Raw genomic sequence first — 20,081 nt, 5'->3', positions numbered from 1 at the left:
GCGTCTGATCGCAGTGGCTTCTCTAGTTGTGGAGCACAGGCTCTGGGTTGCACGAGTTTCAGCAGCTGCGGCATGTGGGCCCAGTAGTTTTGGCTCCTGGGCTCTAGAGCACAGACTTGATAGCTGTAGTACCCAGGTTTAGTTGCTCTGTGGCCTATGGGATCTTCCCAGACCAGGGATCAAACCTGTGTCTCCTGCATTGGCAGGTAGGTTCTTAACCACTGAGCCACCACGGAGGCCCTAAGATTTTTTTTTCTTTTGATTCAGACCATTTTTAAAGTCTTTATTTAATTTGCTACAATATTGCTTTTGTTTTTTACGTTTTGGTTTCTTAGCCAAGAGGTATGTGGGATCTTAGCTTCCTGCTGCTACTGCTAAGCCACTTCAGTCATGTCCGACTCTGTGTGACCCCACAGACGGCAGCCCACCAGGCTCCCCCATCCCTGGGATTCTCCAGGCAAGAACACTGGAGTGGGTTGCCATTTCCTTCTCCAATGCATGAAAGTGAAAAGTGAAAGGAAGTCACTCAGTCGTGTCTGACTCTTCACAACCCCGTGGACTGCAGCCCACCAGGCTCCTCCGTCCATGGTATTTTCCAGGCAAGAGTACTAGAGTGGGGTGCCATTGCCTTCTTAGCTTCCTGACCAGGGATCAAACCTATATCCCCTGCACTTGAAGGCTAAGTCTCAACCACTGGACTGCCAGGGAAGTCCCCATTTTGTTGGTTTTTATTTTAGGGATTAAAGGAAATTATGTATAGGAAATAATTTTTATAACGTCTATCAATACTAACATTTTTCTTTTAAAATCTAGATTTGGTCTTAAATGTAATATGTGAAGTGCATGAACTGTAAAGACAGTCTTTTACTGGTCATTAGTCACACCAGAAACCCACTGTTAAGTTAAAAATTAAGCCCAAGAAGAGAAAATTGAAAACAAATAAATACATAGCATTTATAGGCCAAAGTATGAGAGGCTCTGTTGTGTTGTTTAGTCAGTAAGTCATGTCAGACTCTTGCAATTCCATGGACTGTATAGCCCGCCAGTTCATGGAATGTCCATGGAATTCTCCAGGCAAGAATATTGGAGTGGGTTGCCATTTCCTTCTCCAGGGGATCTTCCCGACCCAGGGACTGAACTCCCATTCCTGCATTAGCAGTTGGATTCTTTACCACTGAGCCATGAGAGGCTAAAGCTGAATAAATTTGTAACTGGGGCTGCTTTGCTAATCATCAAAATCTTCACCATGATGTTCAGACAGGATCCTCTTAGCCCAGAGGTCTCTATATAACAAGATACTAGAGTTCTTCTACAACTTTATGATGTCATGAAAAGATCTGACAAGAATGATACAACCCTCACTCTGAGGTGAGAACTCCGTACCCTTCCTATTAATCTGAGCATCAGTATATACAACTAAGAAGGCTTAGGAAAGCCCTGTTATTCAACCGCTAGTTTCCCCACACGGAAAACTCTAGAATTGGTTTTCTATTTGACCCAACATCTAAAAAACATTACCACTAATATACTTAATAGCAAAAGACTGAAGACTTTCCCGCCTTTTAGGAACCAGGCAGAGATGTCCTCGTTCACCAGGTCTATTCAACATTCTCCTGGATGTCTTGTGTGTGTTAGTCGTTCAGTCGTTCAGTGGTGTCTGACTCTTCCTGACCCCATGGGCTGTGGCCCACCAGGTTCTTCTGTCTATGGGATTTTCCAGGCTTTCTGGTCCAAGTGTGACCAACATTTTAGCTAATAAGCAAGTGCACTCTAAGTTGGTATTGTCTGCCGTTCTTGCAAACCAAAAACTCCTATCAGCGGGTTTTCCCAATGGCCCTAGACATTTTGGTCAGACTTCAAGCACTGCTATAAGAAGAACTATAATACACAAGTAGTTTGAACCTGGAGCTCCAGGCCCAATATTCAAATCACCTTTTCACGAAAACCTGGGAAATCATGTTTATCTCATCGTAGCCTTTGAGAGGAAAATAATCTATGACTCTGTACAGATAAACAGTCTTATTTTCTGCACTTAATTTTACTTCAACTGCAGGGAAATTGGTATCTTCGTGCAGGCAATTATAGACACTCGCTGGCCCCGTCCCGTCTTCAGGAGGTCCAGGTGTCTTCCTCTTTCCAACGGTGTTTTTCAGGCCTCATGATGTTGAGCGAGGTGACACCAGGGACACTCACAACTGCTGAGCAAACAGGCAAAACCAAAAACACCCAACGGAGCTGCTGAAATGCAGCTGCTACCAGAAATACTCCATAACCAAGCAGAATGCTTTTGATAACCAGGAACAAAAAGTGAAGAATTATTACACGTTGTCTGAAAACTATCAGATTCATTAAAGAAGGCAGATTCAAAAGGAGTCATCAGTGTTTGTTAATCAGCATAGTATCAAAGTAACTGTTATATCACAGGATTTAAAAACTCTAAGTAACTTAGGGATCATTGAACTCAAATGTCTTCAGGGAAGCTACAGGTCTGAGAGGCTGTGGATATTTTTTAAGGTCAGATATTGTTTATGGCAGGATTATAATGTACGTATGGATGTGAGAGTTGGACTATCTATAAAGAAAGCTGAGTGATGAAGAATTGATGCTTTTGAACTGTGGTGTTGGAGAAGACTCTTGAGAGTCCCTTGGAGTGCAAGGAGATCCAACCAGTCCATCCTAAAGGAAATCAGTCCTGTATATTCATTGGAAGGACTGATGCTAAAGCTGAAACTCCAATCCCTTGGCCACCTGATGCAAAGAACTGACTCATTGGACAAGACCCTGATGCTGGGAAAGTTTGAAGGCGGGAAGAGAAGGGGACAGCAGAGAATGAAATCATTAGATGGCATCATTGACTCGATGGACGTGAATCTGAGTAAGCTCCAGGGGCTGGCAATGGACAGGGAGTCCTGGCGTGCTGCAGTTCATGGGGTCGCAAAGAATCAAACACAACTGAGCAGCTGAACTGAACTGAGGATTAGAATGAGCAACCAGGTCTTCCAAATCTCCCTGAACAGCCACTACTCTGTGACTGGGGACTGGTGAGCTGAATTCAGAGCTCACGGCATTTCTTACATGGCTGCAAACCCCAGGTCTCAAGTGGAGAATTGCCATGCTGGGTTAGTGGTATCTACTCTGCTGTTGTTGACTTGACACTGAGCACTTGATCTCACTGAAATAGTGTCTCATGGGAAACCACACTCACTGGGTATCTCTCACCAGCTACCTGATGGTCCAGAGACCTACTGCTCTGGACATGCCACTGATGCCACTGTGGAAAGTATAACCTATTTCAAACTATCTAGTGTACAGAACCATTTTACTGTCATGAAACCCTTTCACTGAATGCCCAATAAGTAAATAAACCTTAAACAGAGGTTTAAGGTGCAAAACAATAGAGACGGTGGAGAAAAACAGCATGGTAGATCCTCAAAAAATTAAACAGAATTACCACGTGATCCAGCCATTCCACATCTGAGTTTACAGACAAAAGGACAAAAGCAGAGGCTCAGATACTTATATACCCATGTTCAGCAGCATTATTCACAATAGCCAAAGGATGGAAAGAATCCAAGTGTCCATCAACAGATGACTGGATAAACAAAATGTGGTCTATACATACAATGGAATATTAATCACTCGTTAAAAAAAAAATGCAGGAACTTCCCTGCTGGTCAGTGGCTAAGACTATGCTCTCCCAGTGCAGGGGACTTGGGTTCAATCCTTGGTCAGGGAACTAAATCCCACACGTCACAACTAAGACTTTGCATGCCCTGACTAAAGATCCTGTCTGCTGCAACTAAGACCCAGAGCAGCCCAATAAATAAATACATAAAAATAATTTTTTTTAAAGGGAATGCCATTCTGACATACGATACAAGATGGAAGAACCCAGAGGGCATTGTGCTAAGGGAAAAAAGTCAGACACAGAAGGGCACATGTTGTATGAGTCCACTTTTATGAGATAAGTAGGTCAGTCAAATTTATAGAAATAGAAAGTAAAGTAGTGATCATCAGGGGCTGGGGGGTTATGAGGTGATGAGAGGAATGTGGAGTTGGCATTTAATGGGTACAGAGTTTCAGCTGAAAACAATGAAAATTGCTTGAGATGGATGGTAGCAACAATTGCCCAATGATGAGAATGTACTTGATACTGCTGAATTGTATTCTTACAAATGGTAAACTTTATATTATGTATATTTTACCACCTTAAAAAAAAAGGATGGAGGGGGGGAGATTCCTACTTCAAAAATGGAGTTGGTGCAGAGGAAGATGTTAGTGAAACAATACATTATTAGCAAGAGCCCACTTCTAAAGAAACAGGGTCTTTCACTAAACCCTTAATTGTGTTTGCTCTTCTCAAAAGATCAGAAAGAACTGATGCTGAAATTTAAAGCACCCCTTCCACCAAAGCAGTTGAATATTTCAAGGAAAGCCCTGTTAGCTCGATCTCTGTACCTGCACAAATCTTCTTCTCATGTTTGTTGTCAGACTTTGATGTGTGCCCCCGGCCTGCAAGCTACCCTGCTTGGCCACGTAAACTCCCGGTCTTGCCCCCGACCTCGGGGGTGACCCGGCACGTTAGTGACTCCTGGCTGAGGTAAATAATACGGCAGCGTAGTAATCGCAACTGTCAGATCTCCCCCTTTTATCTGCCTCCATTCACTGTGAAGTGTCTCTCCCCCACTCCCTCCTACCAGGTATCAAAAACCCAGATAAAGGGGAAAGGAGTTATCTGAAGCATTGTGTGCCCCCTGTAAGAAATCCAATTATTTATGGTCACTGGAGACATTTTCCTCTAAGTGTGTTAGTGAGTGACCTAAATGCATGGTTTTCCTCCTACCATTAACAGAGCCTTCCTTTATCTTGCATTTTAAAACCCTGAAGAGTCCTTTCCCTTCCTCAAGACAAAGACAGAAGTTCATGGAAACACTCCGTGTTCCGTCACAATGCAGGGAAGGCACAGGTACTGGAGCCCTATTTTGTTTGCTTGACTGGCTGGTCTGGTTTTCCTTTTTGGTCTCACCACACGGCAGGTGGAACTTCCCTGACCAGGGATCGAACCTGTGCCCCCTGCAGTGGAAGCCTGGAGTCTTAACCACTGGGCCACCAGGAAAGTTCTTTAGTTTTTATTTTTCACCGTTTTTTAAAGAAAAATGGATACTAACACTGTTGCTTCAGTCATGTCTGACTCTTTGTGAACACTTCCTAGGACAAAGGTTCAGAGACCCTCCTGTTAAGTCACTTCAGTCATGTCCGACTGTTTGGATCATGGTTCTCCAGGCTCCTCTGTCTGTGGGATTCTCCAGGCAAGAACTGACTTTTTTTTTTTCTAGTTATCTTCTTCCTTGAAATTTTAATAGGACATTTATGAAGTGAAAAAGTGAAAGTGTTAAGTCACTCAGCTGTGTCTGACTCTTTGCAACTCCACAGACTGTAGCCCGCCAGGCTCCTCTGTCCATGGGATTTTTCCAGGCAAGAATACTGGAGTGGGTTGCCATTGCCTTCTCCAAGGGGTCTTCCCAACCCAGGAATTGAACCTGGGTCTCCTGCGTTGCAGGTGGATTCTTTACTGTCTGAGTCACCAAGGAAGCCCCAGGACATTTATGCAGGTTCTCTATTTCTGTTCCATGAGCATATTCATACTTTACCATAAAAACAAAGTTTCCACCCCTTCCCAAGAACCAACTTCTGGTCCCTAGGGGGCAAGGAGGCCCCCACAGAAGATGCGTGCCCTCACTCCTTTGGAGAACCAGTTGGACTAGCTGTGACTTGAAGACAGAGCCGTGATGGGCCGTCTTCTTGTGGCCGGTCTGGCAGACTGGCAAAGGAAGCCAGCTATGGAGTGAAACTTACCAGGGTCTGCATGCAAGCTCCACCCTTCCCTAGTGAGACCCGCTGGCTGAAATTTAGGAAATTCCCATCTTTTCTCAAGGCTCAGTCTTCTCCTCTATGAAATGGGAATCCTCTCTACGTTCAGGGCTGCGGTGAGAATTACACAACGTGTATTATGGCAGTGAGCGCCCATCATGTTACATGCTCAGCAAATTTTCAGTTCTCCTCTCTCCGTCTTTCCTTCAGTTCCTGTCAAAAATAGAATATGCTGCTTTATGAGAGCTATCGTGTGTTTGTTAGGAGGATTTTATTCCCTTTTCTGGAGATATACTAGATTGGAAACTAATTTGCAAATGAACGTAACGTGTTGCTGCTACAGCTGGTGTGGAAATGTTAACGACCAAGAGCTAGTAAACCTGATCACACATTACGGGAAAATAAAAAGTGATACACATGCTCAAACTTTACAGCTCACCGAAATTCCTTGGCACTTGAGGACTGAGGATATTCATCACTCTCTTCTCCCTTCTTTCCTTCCCCAATCAAGTTTCCCTCTTCTTTACTTAAAGCTCCACGGAGAGGACACCAACAAAACAGAAAGCATTCTCTCAGGGCAACTAAGCCCATGCACCACAACTACGGAGCCTGCGCTCCAGGGCCTGTGACTCACAATTACTGGGCCCACGTGCTGCAGTGACTGACAAGTCCACGTGCCCCAGAGCCCGTGCACCGCAAGAGAAGCCTCCGCAGTGGGAAGCCCATGAACCACAACTAGAGAAAGCTCATGCAGCAAGGAAGACCCAGTTACAGCCAAAAATAAACAATACAATAAAAATTTTAAAAGCAAGGAAGATACTGTTTTACCAAAAAAAAAAAAATAGAAAGCACTCCTTCTTTCTTTCCAAGAGTAAGCTCCATCAGGTACACAATCAAAAGGATTTTCTGACAAGCAAACCTCTCATGAAACTTTCAGAGACAACTGGTTTACTCTGCTCTGCTCCACCCACCCCTTACTATACACCCAAAAGTCAGAAGTAATTCTAAAATTTGGCCCGTTAGGAGTGAAGGTACATGAAGAAGGATGCTTTGGAAGTTCTGTGATGGGAGCTTTATGGTAATCTAATTTGGGAAGAAAAGGAGGCATCTGAAATTACATCAGATGATGTCTTTCAAAAGATACTAATCTGCCAGCAAGTACAAAATGTGCCTTCATGCATACTTCAAACTAAGAAACTCACAGTTTTTTAAATAAGTAAATAGATAAATGACATTAGATACCAAATGTGAATTGAGTTTCTGGCATCAGAGCCAATGAGTTCTCCACAAGAGTGGGTGTGGGTGACAGATACATTCTTGAGTTGCATTGTCTTCAGTCTTCAGAGTTTTGGGGGTCCTTGGGCACCCCTGGGAACAATGACTAGTGAGTCAGTATCCCAACGAGAAACTACTATATTTCCTAGGGTGGGATCTCACTCTTAAGCACCATTACATGTCATTGGGTACAAGTACTTATGGATTTGTGGCTTTGTTTTAGAAAAAGATCAAAAACCTACTTTTTTTTGGCCACTCTGTCTTGCAGAATCTTAGTTTCCTGACCAGAGATGGAACCTGAGTCCTTAGCAGTGAAAGCTTAGAGTCTTGACCACTGGAACACCAGGGAATTTCCTTAACAGCCTACTGATGTTTGTAGGTAATGATAAACTTGGGTTGATGATAAACTTGGGTAACAAATAAATTCTGAAATCTCAATGATGTAGGAATTCCTAAAGGTTCATTTTCCAGCTTCTACAAAGTCCACAGTGGGCCTGGTGACTCTCCAGAGTGGCCTCCTGCGTATCACTGAGCCAGGTCACTTCACACTATTGGCTTCTCCTACTCCATATCTTGAGAGTCCCTTGGACTGCAAGGAGATCCAAACAGTCCATCCTAAAGGGGGTCAGTCCTGAGTGTCCTTTGGAAGGACTGATGTTGAAGCTGAAACTCCAATCCTTTGGCCACCTGATGCAAAGAGCTGACTCATTTGAAAAGACCCTGATGCTGGGAAAGATTGAAGGCAGGAGAAGGGGATGACAAAAGATGAGATGGTTGGATGGCATCACCGACTCAATGGACATGGGTTTGGGTAAACTCCGGGAGTTGGTGATAGACAGGGAGCCCTGGCGTGCTGCGGTCCATGGGGTCGCAAAGAGTCGGACACAACTGAGCGACTGAACTCCATATTTGGCTTCCAGCATCGCTATTACACCCCTCATCCAGAGGGGGCGCTCATCCCCCTCGTGTCTACCCAGAAGTGGGGCTGAGTTTGCAGGGGAGCACAACGGTCCCTTGCACAGCTGGACTTGATCAAGTCTGCCTTTCAGCATCGTCAGGTGATGGTTTCCTACTCACTGTGCCTCCTCTTAATTTTGTGTGTGTGCGCTGGGTGTAGGGATGGGGGACTACCTACCTATTTCCCTCCTGAATACTGAGGCATAGAGGGATCTGCACCTGCCTGCTGTTGAGCAGCGAAAGTTCAGCACACCTGACTCAACCAGTAGGGCTTAGCTCCTATGTACTCCACCTGGGCAAGTCACAATTAGAGGAATCAATTTTAAGCTTAAGAGGTCAATCAGCATTGCTTGATATAATAAATAACTCATCAGCTGACAGATTCAGCATCTTATTTACCAATGTCTATTTCTTTCCTCAATGTAATTCTGGAATCAAATGAGTTCTCCCAAGACTGCGTTGCTTCTGGTAAAAGCCAATACCCAAACCCAAGAGTGTATCTGGAATGTCCAGATATCTGGGGCTGCAGACAGTGAAAAATGGGACCGTCCCCATCAGCGCAGATGGCTGGGAAACTTGCGGTACCATGGACCGTGTTCAGGGATGAGATCAGTCACCATTAAGCCAAGTTCTTTTCTTTTATGAACTTTTAATGTTTTTTTGGCATACTTGTAAGGGGCAATAAAAATGAAAAAGTATTCATCAGTATTAGTGTGTATCTCTGTGGTCCTCCTGGTGCATGGTCGTATCATTAATTATGGATGGCTCCCACAGGGCAGTGCGACTCAAGGGAGCAGAAGTTGAATGCAAAGTCTTTTATTCTTGTTTTCACTCCAACCCGTCATTAGTTCCCAGAGCACATCCCCCCCAATCCTTGCCCACTCACAGCATCTTGCTGGCAAGTCGATACGCTATACCTTGAAGGGACTCTGTGGTTTCCCTCCATTTCCTGGCAGGTGAGCATTCCTATTTTAAGAAGTGGCTTGGTCTGAAATAGCCACTCTTTTCTCTGATTGCCATCAGTACAATTGTATTTTGCATGTGACATACTCGTTTAGCCTTTCCTCTTTGGGACCCTGTAACATTTTGGCTGCCTGGACACACTGCTATTTCTGATCCCCCCTAGTTCCATGCCCAGAAGAACAGAGACAGGCATTCGGATGGATACCTAAGAGGAAAGACTTTCCTCCTCCATGGGAGACCAACAGCGCTCAGTTCTGGAGACTTAACTTGTTTTTTTCACCTCCTGCAGCTTTGTCACCTCCCGCAGGCAAGAAGTCACATCAGATCCCCTTGCGGGGCCGTCTCTCTCCTGAAAACAGCAGAGTCTGAGCAGCTAAGTGCAGCCACAATGGGACTAGTGAGTCCAATGAATGCCTTTCCCAGCCACCAGGTCCCAAAATAAAAGGAAATGCTTGGGATTTCCCTGGTGGTCCAGTGGTTAAGACTTCGCCTTCCAATGCAGGGGACAGGAGTTCAATCCCCTGGTGCCTTGCAGCCAAAAAACCAAAACATAAAACAGAAGCAATATTGCAACAAATTCAATAGGGACTTTAAAAAAAAAAAAAAAATTGGAAAACTCCGGGAAGAAAAGTGAGCCAGAGCAGAGGGAAGCAAAGGGGAAAAAGACTCCAGAGGGAGCGACAGCAGTGAGATCAGCACAAAGATATTAGGATGACGAAGAGGAGAGGGGTGGAGGGCAGGACCAGCGCTGTGTCCTTCATCCTGGGGTCCACAGAAAGAGGGGCCCTGCTGTGCACTTGGCCTGCAGGGTCCCCACATCACAGCGTTATCATGGTGGGACGGGTCCTGGAGGAGATGGAGAGCTCAGAGCAGGCTGCTTCCATTAACACTTTCTGGGGAAATCCGTCCTTCCGGTTCTGACTCCCTTCCAACTGCAGGAGACTTCTCTGGGCTGGCCTTTCTGCCTTCTAATCAGACAGACCGAGCTATTGCATTTGAGGACACAGACTTTACAGCAAGGTAAAGGAGCTAGATGCCTCCTCCTCTGTGAAGCCTCCCCTGGTTTCCCCTCTCCCAGCACTCATCTCCATGCATCGCATTTCCACTTGTCCGCCTCTCCCAGCAGCTTGAGGACAGGAACTGTATCGTGCTCACTGTCATATCTTCAGCGCCTCCCACCCTCCTGGCCCCTAGCCTGGGACACAGTAGAAGATCAGTGAATGTTTGATACAACAATTAACACAATTAACAAATGAATGAACAGAACAAGCTAGTACTCAGAAGAACACAATGCTGAACATGGTACTCTTCAACAGCGAAGAGAGACTGGAAGCCCTCGCATATGAGTTTTTTCCCTGTTGAGTTAGGGTTAGTATTCAGTTAGGGTAGTGTATTGAGTTAGGGTAGTGTATTCAGCGCTGCTGGACACCGGGGACGAAAGGTGTAGGAGCACACACCGTCCTTTTTCCTTTCACTGACATCTCTGACGACACAGGTCACTTAATCCTGTGAATCTTTTTATTCATTTATTCTTTAAACTAACATGGATATTCATTAACCACGGCTGATGAATCAAGTATCCATCTCAAGATGTTTGTATCAGTGGAGTGCATCCCTGGGCAGCTGCTGGAACGGCTGGAATGGGTGTCTGGGGCTGAGCTGGGGACAGGAAATCAAGCCAGTGACTTCTGCTAGGACTGCTGATGGTCAGGTTGTGGAGGACTCGAGTGAGGGTATGCTTGGCAGATAAATCAACTTCCATCTAGATCATATTTTAAAAATAGTTAAGTGTGGTCTTATAGACCACAGTATATTATGACCAAGGGCTTCCCCAATAGATCAGCAGTAAAGAATCCATGTGAATTGCAGGAGATCCAGGTTCGGTCCTTGGGTCTGGAAGATCCCCTGGAGAAGGGAATGGCAACCCACTCCAGTATTCTTCCCTGGGAAATCCCATGGACAGAGGAGTCTGGTGGGCTACGGTCTATGGGGTTACAACCCTGTGGGGTTGCCAAAGAGTCAGACATGACTGAGCAACTAAACAACAGCAACATACTATGACCAACCCCAGACACTCTGGTATAACCATCACAGAAATGGAAATAAATACATAATCATTTTAATTTTTAAGAAAACATACAATGTTTTTTTGTTTTTTCATTCTAAGCAACTCTTTGCCTGTGGATAAACTTGAGGATTTTCCTTTCTGGAAATGGAACTCTACTAAACTTTCCCTCACCATTCAATCCCTTTTTAAGTGATTGATTCACATTGATCATCTTTCAGAAAGGAAGAATAAGTGAAGGGTATGGTGCCTGGCAGAATTCTTACCAGTTAGAAACACAATGGAGGAACCAAGCCAGTAGGACCAGATTAAATCTATAAAAATTCCAAGCTGAGTGACTGAGTCTCCCAAAGACCTGTTTGGACACGGCATATTCCAAGTGGCTCAGACCCTCCCCACCCACACAGCCACATTCCCTGGTCCTTATTCTGCAGCTCTCCACTACCATTCTTCCACCAGAGGCCACATCTGGCTATGATGGCCTGAATACGGCCCACAGACAATTTCTTTGGCTCCCTTTGCAGTTTGGAAATTTTGCGTTCGGTGCTAACATTTAAAATTAGAGACTTCATTTTTTTCTAAAAAATGAAAAAAAAAGTCTAGATTCCCATCTTCTCTTTAAAAATCAAAAGATGTGGCAACACTGGGCATGGATTCCTGTGTGGCCGCATTGAGCTCAAACAGGAGCAACTGATTCTTTAATAACAATGGTAATAATAATAGAAGTTTTAGCTAATTGTGTAATAACAGCATTGCTATTCACCATACACTCTCTCTGAAGTGCTCTGCAATGTATTCAGCCCTTTAATCCTCACATCAACCCTATGAAGTAGGTGTGGTCATTATCTTCAATTTCTAAATGAAGAAAACAAGGCAAAGGGAGATCATGTAATTCATTCAAAGTCACACAGTTTAAATGGCAGAGCCAAGATTTGACTGAACCAAGCAGGCTGGCTCCAGAGTCTAAACCGTTAAGTACTGGTAATATATGATCTCCCCAGAAATGCTAGGTAGGAACAGACTGTTGTAGACATGTGGATGCCTGATGCGAAAGCTGCTGAAATGAATGTGTAACAGTTAAAAGTAGTATGGGATCCCCTGTCAGACTGCCTCCATTTGAATTTGGGCTCTTCCACTGGGAGAACTTGGACCACTTGAACATTTTCAAGTTAATCTTATCTGTAAATGGGAAAATAGTACCATCCCATGGATTGTTTAAACAATACAAAATTAAGAGAGGAACTCAATATAAAGTCCTTACCATAGGTAAATGCTGAAATACGGTAAAGATTCAATTAATGTTCACTAAGTACTCTTGCCTGGAAAATCCCATGGATGGTGGAGCCTGGTAGGCTGCAGTCCATGGGGTCGCTAAGAGTTGGACACGACTGAGTGACTTCCCTTTCACTTTTCACTTTCATTTATTGGAGAAGGAAATGGCAACCCACTCCAGTACTCTTGCCTGGAGAATCCCAGGGTCGGGGAAGCCTGGTGGGCTTCCATCTATGGGGTCGCATAGAGTCGGACACGACTGAAACGACTTAGCAGTATTATTATTTTAGGGCTTCCCACATGGCTCAGTGGTAAAGAATATGCCTACCAATGCAGGAGACAAAGGAGACATGGGTTCGATTCCTGGGTTGGGAAAATCCCCTGGAGGAGGAAATGGCAACTTGTTCCTGTGTTCTTGCCTGGAAAATCCTACGGACAGAGGAGCCTGGAGAGCTACAGTCCATGGGGTTGCAAAGAGTCAGACACGACTCAGCGAGCACGAACCAACCCATCCACCACCATTATTATTTTATGTGGGTGAATCTTAGCTCCGAAAATTCTGTATGTTTTGGACTAAGAAAAGTTTTTAACGCTTTCTCTAGTTTCTAACAATTTGTAGTTTAAACTGTTAAATGTTTATAGAGAAAAATGATATGGTTCTATGTCTAGAAAACACAGTTGAAGTACTAGTTAGCTGAAGAGCATCACTATGTAAAATAAAATCGGCCTTTAATTTTTTCAGCACACATTTATTAAGCCTCTACTAATCATATTCATTGTTGCAAATCTAACATTTTAGCCTAGCTCAGAGCAGAACTTCAATAAACACTTGTAAAATAAGTAAAAGTGAGAAGTTGAGAAAACTGTTCTGAAAGGGAAGAAGCCAGAAAAAAAATTCTGAGAATCAGTTCACAAAGAATAAGCAAACAAACCAAAAAAGTGCAATGGCAGGAAATTTTCTCTTGTTAGGATCAGAATGCATTGAACACTAACGAAAACAGAACACAGACCCCTTCTGACGTATTTTATACTGTTTAAAGATAAACATTTGTGCGCTGCAAGCCGCAAATGGATTTAAACTCCAACGAGGACTTTATAAGCCATCTGCCGGTCTCCTAATGAGGCTGGTAACTAGCATTGTTTACAGTTAGGCAACAGGGGTCATGGATATTTGTTGTAATGAAAGCTGCAATGCATCACTGCAGAATCTAAAAGAGCCTTCTTCACAAGGGCTAATTACAAATATAATAAAACAACATGAAAAAAAAACCCAGAAAACCTCTTGAAGTCCACAGAGAAACCTAACTTGGCACAATGAATACAAACCGTAGTACCCACTCTGTTTTCATTTCATGAATTCTGATTACAGAAGCCAAATCATATTTAACTACTAACAATACTAGGCCACCAATGGGTCTTTTGCTTCAGATCACTTAATCACAAGATGCTTCGTGGACCATCTGGATCTCTAAGATGCTTGCCGATGCTCTAGCAGACAGTAGGCAAATGATTAGCAAGACCCACAGGTTTTTTGTTGTTTTTTTTTTTTTTTAAATAAGGTGCTACTTTAAAGCTGTGCCTCCCTGGTGCCCAAACTGAACTTGCTGAGTTAGTCCATTTAAGAAGGCCGCAGGGGTTGAGGTCAGGGAGGGGAGTCTGGGAGAAATTTGATGGCTTAGGATCACAGAAACAAAGGTACTGATTGGCTGACTGAATTTTTCACTTTTCAACTGGCTATTTTAGCACCCCAGAGATGTAGTCCGAATCATAACTCTTCTGGTCCATATATTACAGCAGTATTTACATAAGCCACTGGGGGGAAAAACTAGTGTATTGCATTAATGGATGAGATCCACATGAGTTCATTTCCTCAGCATCCCAGACTAGGGAAACTTAAGAATCACAACATGAGGGGGTTCTTAACATGTTTCATACTGGTAGCACGGTCAGCACCTGAGATGATGAAGGTAAGGCTTATCTTATTTAAATAGCCTGTTAATAGTCATGATGAGACTAACAAGGAGAAAAATATCTTGAATCTGGAGAATGATTTCATAGTCAAGTACATAAAAATCAAAACTCAAATAAAAGCCCACTAAGTAGGGACTTCCCTGGTGGTCCGGTGGTTAAGAATCCGCCTTCCAAAGCAGGGGGCAAAGTTTCATCCCCAGTCGAGGAACTGAGATCCCACATATGGGGGAGCAACTGAGCCCTGGAGCCCCAACTGCTGAGCCCACATCACAACTACTGAAGCCTGTGTGCTCCAGAGCCCGTGCTCCTCAAGGAAAAGCCCGAGCCACAACTAAGACCTGATGCAGCCAAATAAAAAAATATTTTTTTTAAACCCACTAAGTAATACACACATCCCTGGGGAAAGAATAGCCAGTAAAACTTTGACAGTAGAAGAAGCATTAGATGGATCTTACAGCTCATACGGTAAAGCGTCTGCCTGCAATGCAGGAGACCTGGGTTCGATCCCTGGGTCAGGAAGATCCCCTGGAGGAGGAAATGGCAACCCACTCCAGTGTCCTTGCCTGGAGAATCCCATGGACAGAGGAGCCTGGTAGGCTACAGTCCATGGGGTTGCTAAGAGTCGGACACGACTGAACGACTTCACTTTCTTTCTACACTACCAAATATTGAAACATATTAAACATAGATAAAGTCATCTGGTGGAACTGGGACTTCCCTGGTGGCTCAGATAATAAAGAATTCACCTGCAGGGCAGAAGACCTGAGTTCCATCCCTGGGTCAGGAAGATCCCCTGGAGAAGGGAATGGCCACCCACTCCAGTATTCTGGCCTGGAGAATCCCATGGGCAGAGGAGCCTGGTGGGCTGCAGTACATGGATTCACAAAGAGTCAGACATGACTTGAGTGACTAACAAAGTCATCTGGTGCAGATGAAAGAAAAGAATGAGGAACCAGTGAGTGGAACAGAAAACAAAGATCCACAGGCAGCTCCAACATGACTGGAGCCCCAGAAAATTGTACCTAAGTATATAAAAAAGTGTGAGCAAAAAATGTGGCATTTGAAATAAATGAAGACAATGAAGATTAGTCAATAAGTAACACTAAGTAATAAGCTAACTTTTTGAGGGATGGGAAATATACTCCCATCTTTTCATATGCCAAAATAAAGTCCAGAGATCTCACTACCGGGCAGATATCCTCAGAAAACCATAATTCAAAAAGACAAGTGTATCCCGATGTTCACTGCAGCACTGTTACAATAGCCAGGACATGGAAGCAACCTAAATGTCCATCGACAGATGAATAGATAAAGAAGATGTGGTACATATCTACAATGGAATATTATTCAGCCATAAAAAGGAATGAAATGGGGTCATTTGCAGTGACAGAGATGGACCTAGAGTCTGTCATATAAAGTGAAGCAAGTCAGAAAAGCAAATATCATACATTACTGAATATATATGGAGTCCAGAAAAAAGGTACAAATGAACCTATTTGCAGGGTAGGAATCAAGATGCAGATGTAGAGATGGAACATGTGGACCCAAGGAGGAAAGGGGAAGGTGGGATGAATTGGGAGATTAGGGTTAACACTTAACACTGCCATGCGTAAAATAAAGAGCTAGCGGGAAGCTGCTGGATAACACAGGGAGCTCAGCTCAGTGCTCTGTGATGACCTAAAGAGGTGGGATGGGCGGGGGTGGGTGGAGGGAGGCTTAGGAGGGAGGCTTAAGAGGGAGGAAATATTTGCATACATATACAGCTGACTCATTTTATGGTGCAGCAGAAACTAACACAACATTGTAAAGCAATTATACTCCAATCAATCAAAATTAAATTAAGTCTAGAGAATTAAAGAATTAAATATTAAAAAATGAAACTATTTTTTTTATAACTTTTTAAAAATGTAGGCAGATATTTTTCTGAGCCCCGAGGTGGGAAAGGCAGAAGTCATCCAGCAGTAGAGCTCACAAACCCTCTGCCCCCTCAGTCTATCAAGGAGCCTGCCAGCAAAAAAGGAGAAGGCAATGGCACCCCACTCCAGTACTCTTGCCTGAAGAATCCCATGGATGCAGGAGCCTGGTAGGCTGTGGACCATGGGGTCGCGAAGAGTCGGATACGACTGAGCAACTTCGCTTTCACTTTTCACTTTCACGCATTGGAGAAGGACATGGCAACCCACTCCAGTGTTCTTGCCTGGAGAATCCCAGGGATGGGGGAGCCTGGTGGGCTGCTGTCTATGGGGTCGCACAGAGTCGGACATGACTGAAGCAACTTAGCAGCAGCCAGCAAAAGAGGAAAAGCTGCAAACCAATTCTGTTCATGTACATGTTGTATATTTTAAATGCAAGATAAATGATGATTTTCACAGAAATGCCTTGAAAGACTAAAAATATTACGAATTAAGAGTTTGCACAGAAGCTCCACTGCGTTGATCATTTTGGAGGGCGCACCATCCCGTGAATAAGGTTTGCTACCTTCTGATTTCTGTGCTTTCAGATCACTCACACGGTAGTGCTAGCTTAATTAAACATGCTAATAAAAATAAAATAAAAAACATTTATTTTTACTCACATGCTGAATTTTAGCTTCACTTCTCACTCACAGGGGTTGACTGTGAACCAAAAAAACAAACTAAAAAAAATAATAATATACATACCACTCAGAACAACATCATACACATATATAATAAACGAGTGTGTGCCTACATGCTAAGTCATTTCAGTCATGTCTGACCTTTGCGACCCTATGGATCATAACCAGCCAGGCTCCTCTGTCCGTGGGATTCTCCAGGCAAGAGTAATGGAGTGGGTTGCCATGCCCTCCTCCAGGGCATCTTCCCCACCCAGGGATCAAACCTGCGTGTGTTTCATCTAACTGGCGTTGGCAGGCGGGTTCTTTAACACTAGTGCCATCTGAGAAGCTCATAATAAATGAGACCCCAGTGCAAATATAGAATGAATCCGTGCATGCCAGGATAAGCGAGCCTCCTATGGTGGTGATTTCACACAAGAATTCTAAAAGAAAAGTGTGAATAAGATGTCAGATAATGAATATCTAAAAATTGGATTTTGTTCGACAAGGAATCCATGACTCTTGGTCACTGGGCACCGCCTGTACTGAAATTTTGTCGCAGAATGACACGAAGCCATCAAAACGTTTGCATCATCTTCAGCCCAGTCGGTGACCTTTCTGTCATCCCTACAAGGTTTTCTGGAATGAAGGCAAAATGTTGCCCTCCAAGTAAGACTCGGACTCATTCTATCCCTAAAGACAAAGAAGAGGTGGTGACAGGAACAGATGTCAGTGATAGACCATTATAATATATGAAGTGAAGTGAAGTGAAAGCCACTCAGTCGTGTCCGACTCTTTACGACCCCATGGACTATACAGTCCATAAAATTCTCCAGGCCAGAATACTCGAGTGGGTAGCCTTTCCCTTCTCCAGGGAATCTTCCCAACCCAGGGATCGAACCCAGGTCTCCTGCTTTGCAGGCGGATTCTTTTACCAGCTGAGCCACAAGGGAAGCCCAGGAATATTGGAGTGGGTAGCCTATCCCTTATCCAGCAGTTCTTCTTGACCCAGGAATCGAACTGAGGTCTCCTGCATTGCAGGCGCATTCTTTACCAACTGAGCTATCAGGGAAGTCCATTATCATATATACATGTATCAAATGCATACAGTGTCTACCTTAAATTCATGCAATGTTATGTGCCAAACATATTCACTGTTTAAAAGAGAAAAAAAAAAAAAAAAACCAGTCCAGAAGTTAACAGCCAATATTATGCATAAAGAGAAAGCAGAACAGTTCTTGGCAAAATGCCTCTGGTCCAAGGTCAATGGTGGGCATCATCCTAGGTTAATAGTGAACACCATCCTAGGTCACTGGTGAACATCAACCTCGGCCAACAGCAGACAAAGTGAAGGAGCAATCGCTGCCATGTCCTCCTGCTGCCAGATATTTATTTCTGTTTCTTGTTGGACAAGAACACTGAGAGACAGAGGGCAGCTCTGCTCCCAGCATGTGTGTGCCATATGCACAAAGAAGACGCTCTCCATGGCTTCTGATTCTGTTAATCTCTGAAAAGCCATGCTACATAAACAGGTACTTCCTTGTTTGCTGCTGCTGCTGCTGCTAAGTTGCTTCAGTCGTGTCCGACTCCTAGTGACTCCACGGACTGCAGCCCACCAGGCCCCTCCGTCCATGCGATTTTCCAAGCAAGAGTACTGGAGTGGGGTGCCATTGCTTTCTCCGACTTCCTTGTTTAGGTCACGATTATTTAATGAATCAAATGACGATTCAGTCAATCCACTCGCTCTTTATTCATGGAGAACAGTTGGTGGCCAGAAAGATGCCTTTTTGATCTTCATGAGTATTGGAAGAAATAGTGCAGTATGTAAATCTCATCTAATCACCACCACCATAAGTGTACCTTGTGTAGGGGAAATAAATGACTAGGAGTGTTGACCTGTTTTTTTTATACAGAGGTTCCATTGGACAGGGAAGCCTGGCGTGCTGCAATCCATGACGTCACAAGGAGTCGGGACACAAGTGTGCAACTGAACTGAACTGAACCCTGGTCATTGGAGAAGGAAATGGCAACCCACTCCAGTATTCTTGCCTGGAAAATTCCATGGACAGAGGAGCCTGGCGGGCTATAGTCCATGGAGTCGCAGAGAGTTGAACACGACTGAGTGAGCACGCTGGTTACTGAAAGCAAAGGGATCACCCAAGACTGCAGTCTTTAGATAATTTGTATAACCTCATTAGAACCCATAACAACCTTGGAATGATTTCCAGGGACTTGTTGCCTGCAATTTAATAGAAATAGATTTACTACTATCTCCCAAGTCAGAACTCTCAGTCTCACAGCTTTGACAGTGACAGGCCTGTTGGGTTAGCCTCCATAGAAGAGTGAGCATAGACTTGAGCTGAAAAGCTCATCACAGCATCTAGGTTTATGTTCTATCTCAGGAGGCAGAACTAGATGACGTGCGTGAGAGCTAAGTCGCTTCAATCGCGTCCGACTGTTTAGGACACTATAGACTGTAACCCATGAGGCTCCTCTGTCCATGGGATTCTCCAGGCAAGAATACTGGAGTGGGTTGCCATGCCCTCCTCCAGGGGGTCTTCCCAACCCAGGGATCGAACTGGCGTCTCTTATGTCTCCTGCATTGGAGAGCAGGTTCTTTACCACTAGTGCCACCTGGGAAGCCCAGAACTAACTGAAAAACTCGCTCAAATCCTTGCTACCATTCCTGAAAATCTGAAATGTAATAGGAATACTCTAGAGCGAGAGAATAACGTCATCCTGGGGCAAGACAGTGAAAGCAAGTTCTCAAGTTCCCGTGCAATGAAAACCGATCCTCCTCCTGATGAGGTGGAAAGAATGTATTTTCCAGAATAACAGTTGCCCACCATCTACCCAGATGGAGCTAATGTGCTCTACTAAAATACCATATCCAGAACAGTAGCTAAAATTGGGGTACTGAATGCTAAGTCTGTGACAGCCAGCTGTCATCTAAATGATCCATCCAGATTTTGCGGGAGGCCAGTCTGGTGCATTAAAGAAAGAAAGAAAGTGTGCTCAGTCGTGTCTGACTCTTTGCGACCCCATGGACTGTAGCCTACCAGGTTCCTCTGTCCATGGGATTTTCCAGGCAATAGTACTGGAGTGCGTTGCCATTTCCTTCTCCAGGGGATT

The 20,081-nt window shown here is 44.2% G+C and overlaps 1 long non-coding RNA gene across 2 annotated transcripts; it reads right to left on the bottom strand.

Moving 5' to 3' along the window:
* Positions 1 to 1,924: 1,924 nt before the first annotated feature.
* On the bottom strand, positions 1,925 to 6,692 carry LOC129643192 (uncharacterized). Of its 2 annotated transcripts, none has more exons than XR_008710132.1 (3): positions 6,311 to 6,692; positions 5,857 to 6,084; positions 1,925 to 2,195 (listed from the first exon to the last, which is right to left on the bottom strand). It is a non-coding gene; the product is annotated as an uncharacterized LOC129643192 (long non-coding RNA). The 2 variants fall into 2 exon arrangements; XR_008710133.1 differs by lacking the exon at positions 1,925 to 2,195 and adding an exon at positions 5,210 to 5,347.
* Between the last annotated feature and the right edge of the window lie 13,389 nt (positions 6,693 to 20,081).

The sequence above is a fragment of the Bubalus kerabau genome, chromosome 2 (genome assembly GCF_029407905.1).
Source record: "Bubalus kerabau isolate K-KA32 ecotype Philippines breed swamp buffalo chromosome 2, PCC_UOA_SB_1v2, whole genome shotgun sequence".
NCBI classification, from domain to species: Eukaryota; Metazoa; Chordata; class Mammalia; order Artiodactyla; family Bovidae; genus Bubalus; species Bubalus kerabau.
This window is presented reverse-complemented; position numbering and strand designations above follow the sequence as displayed.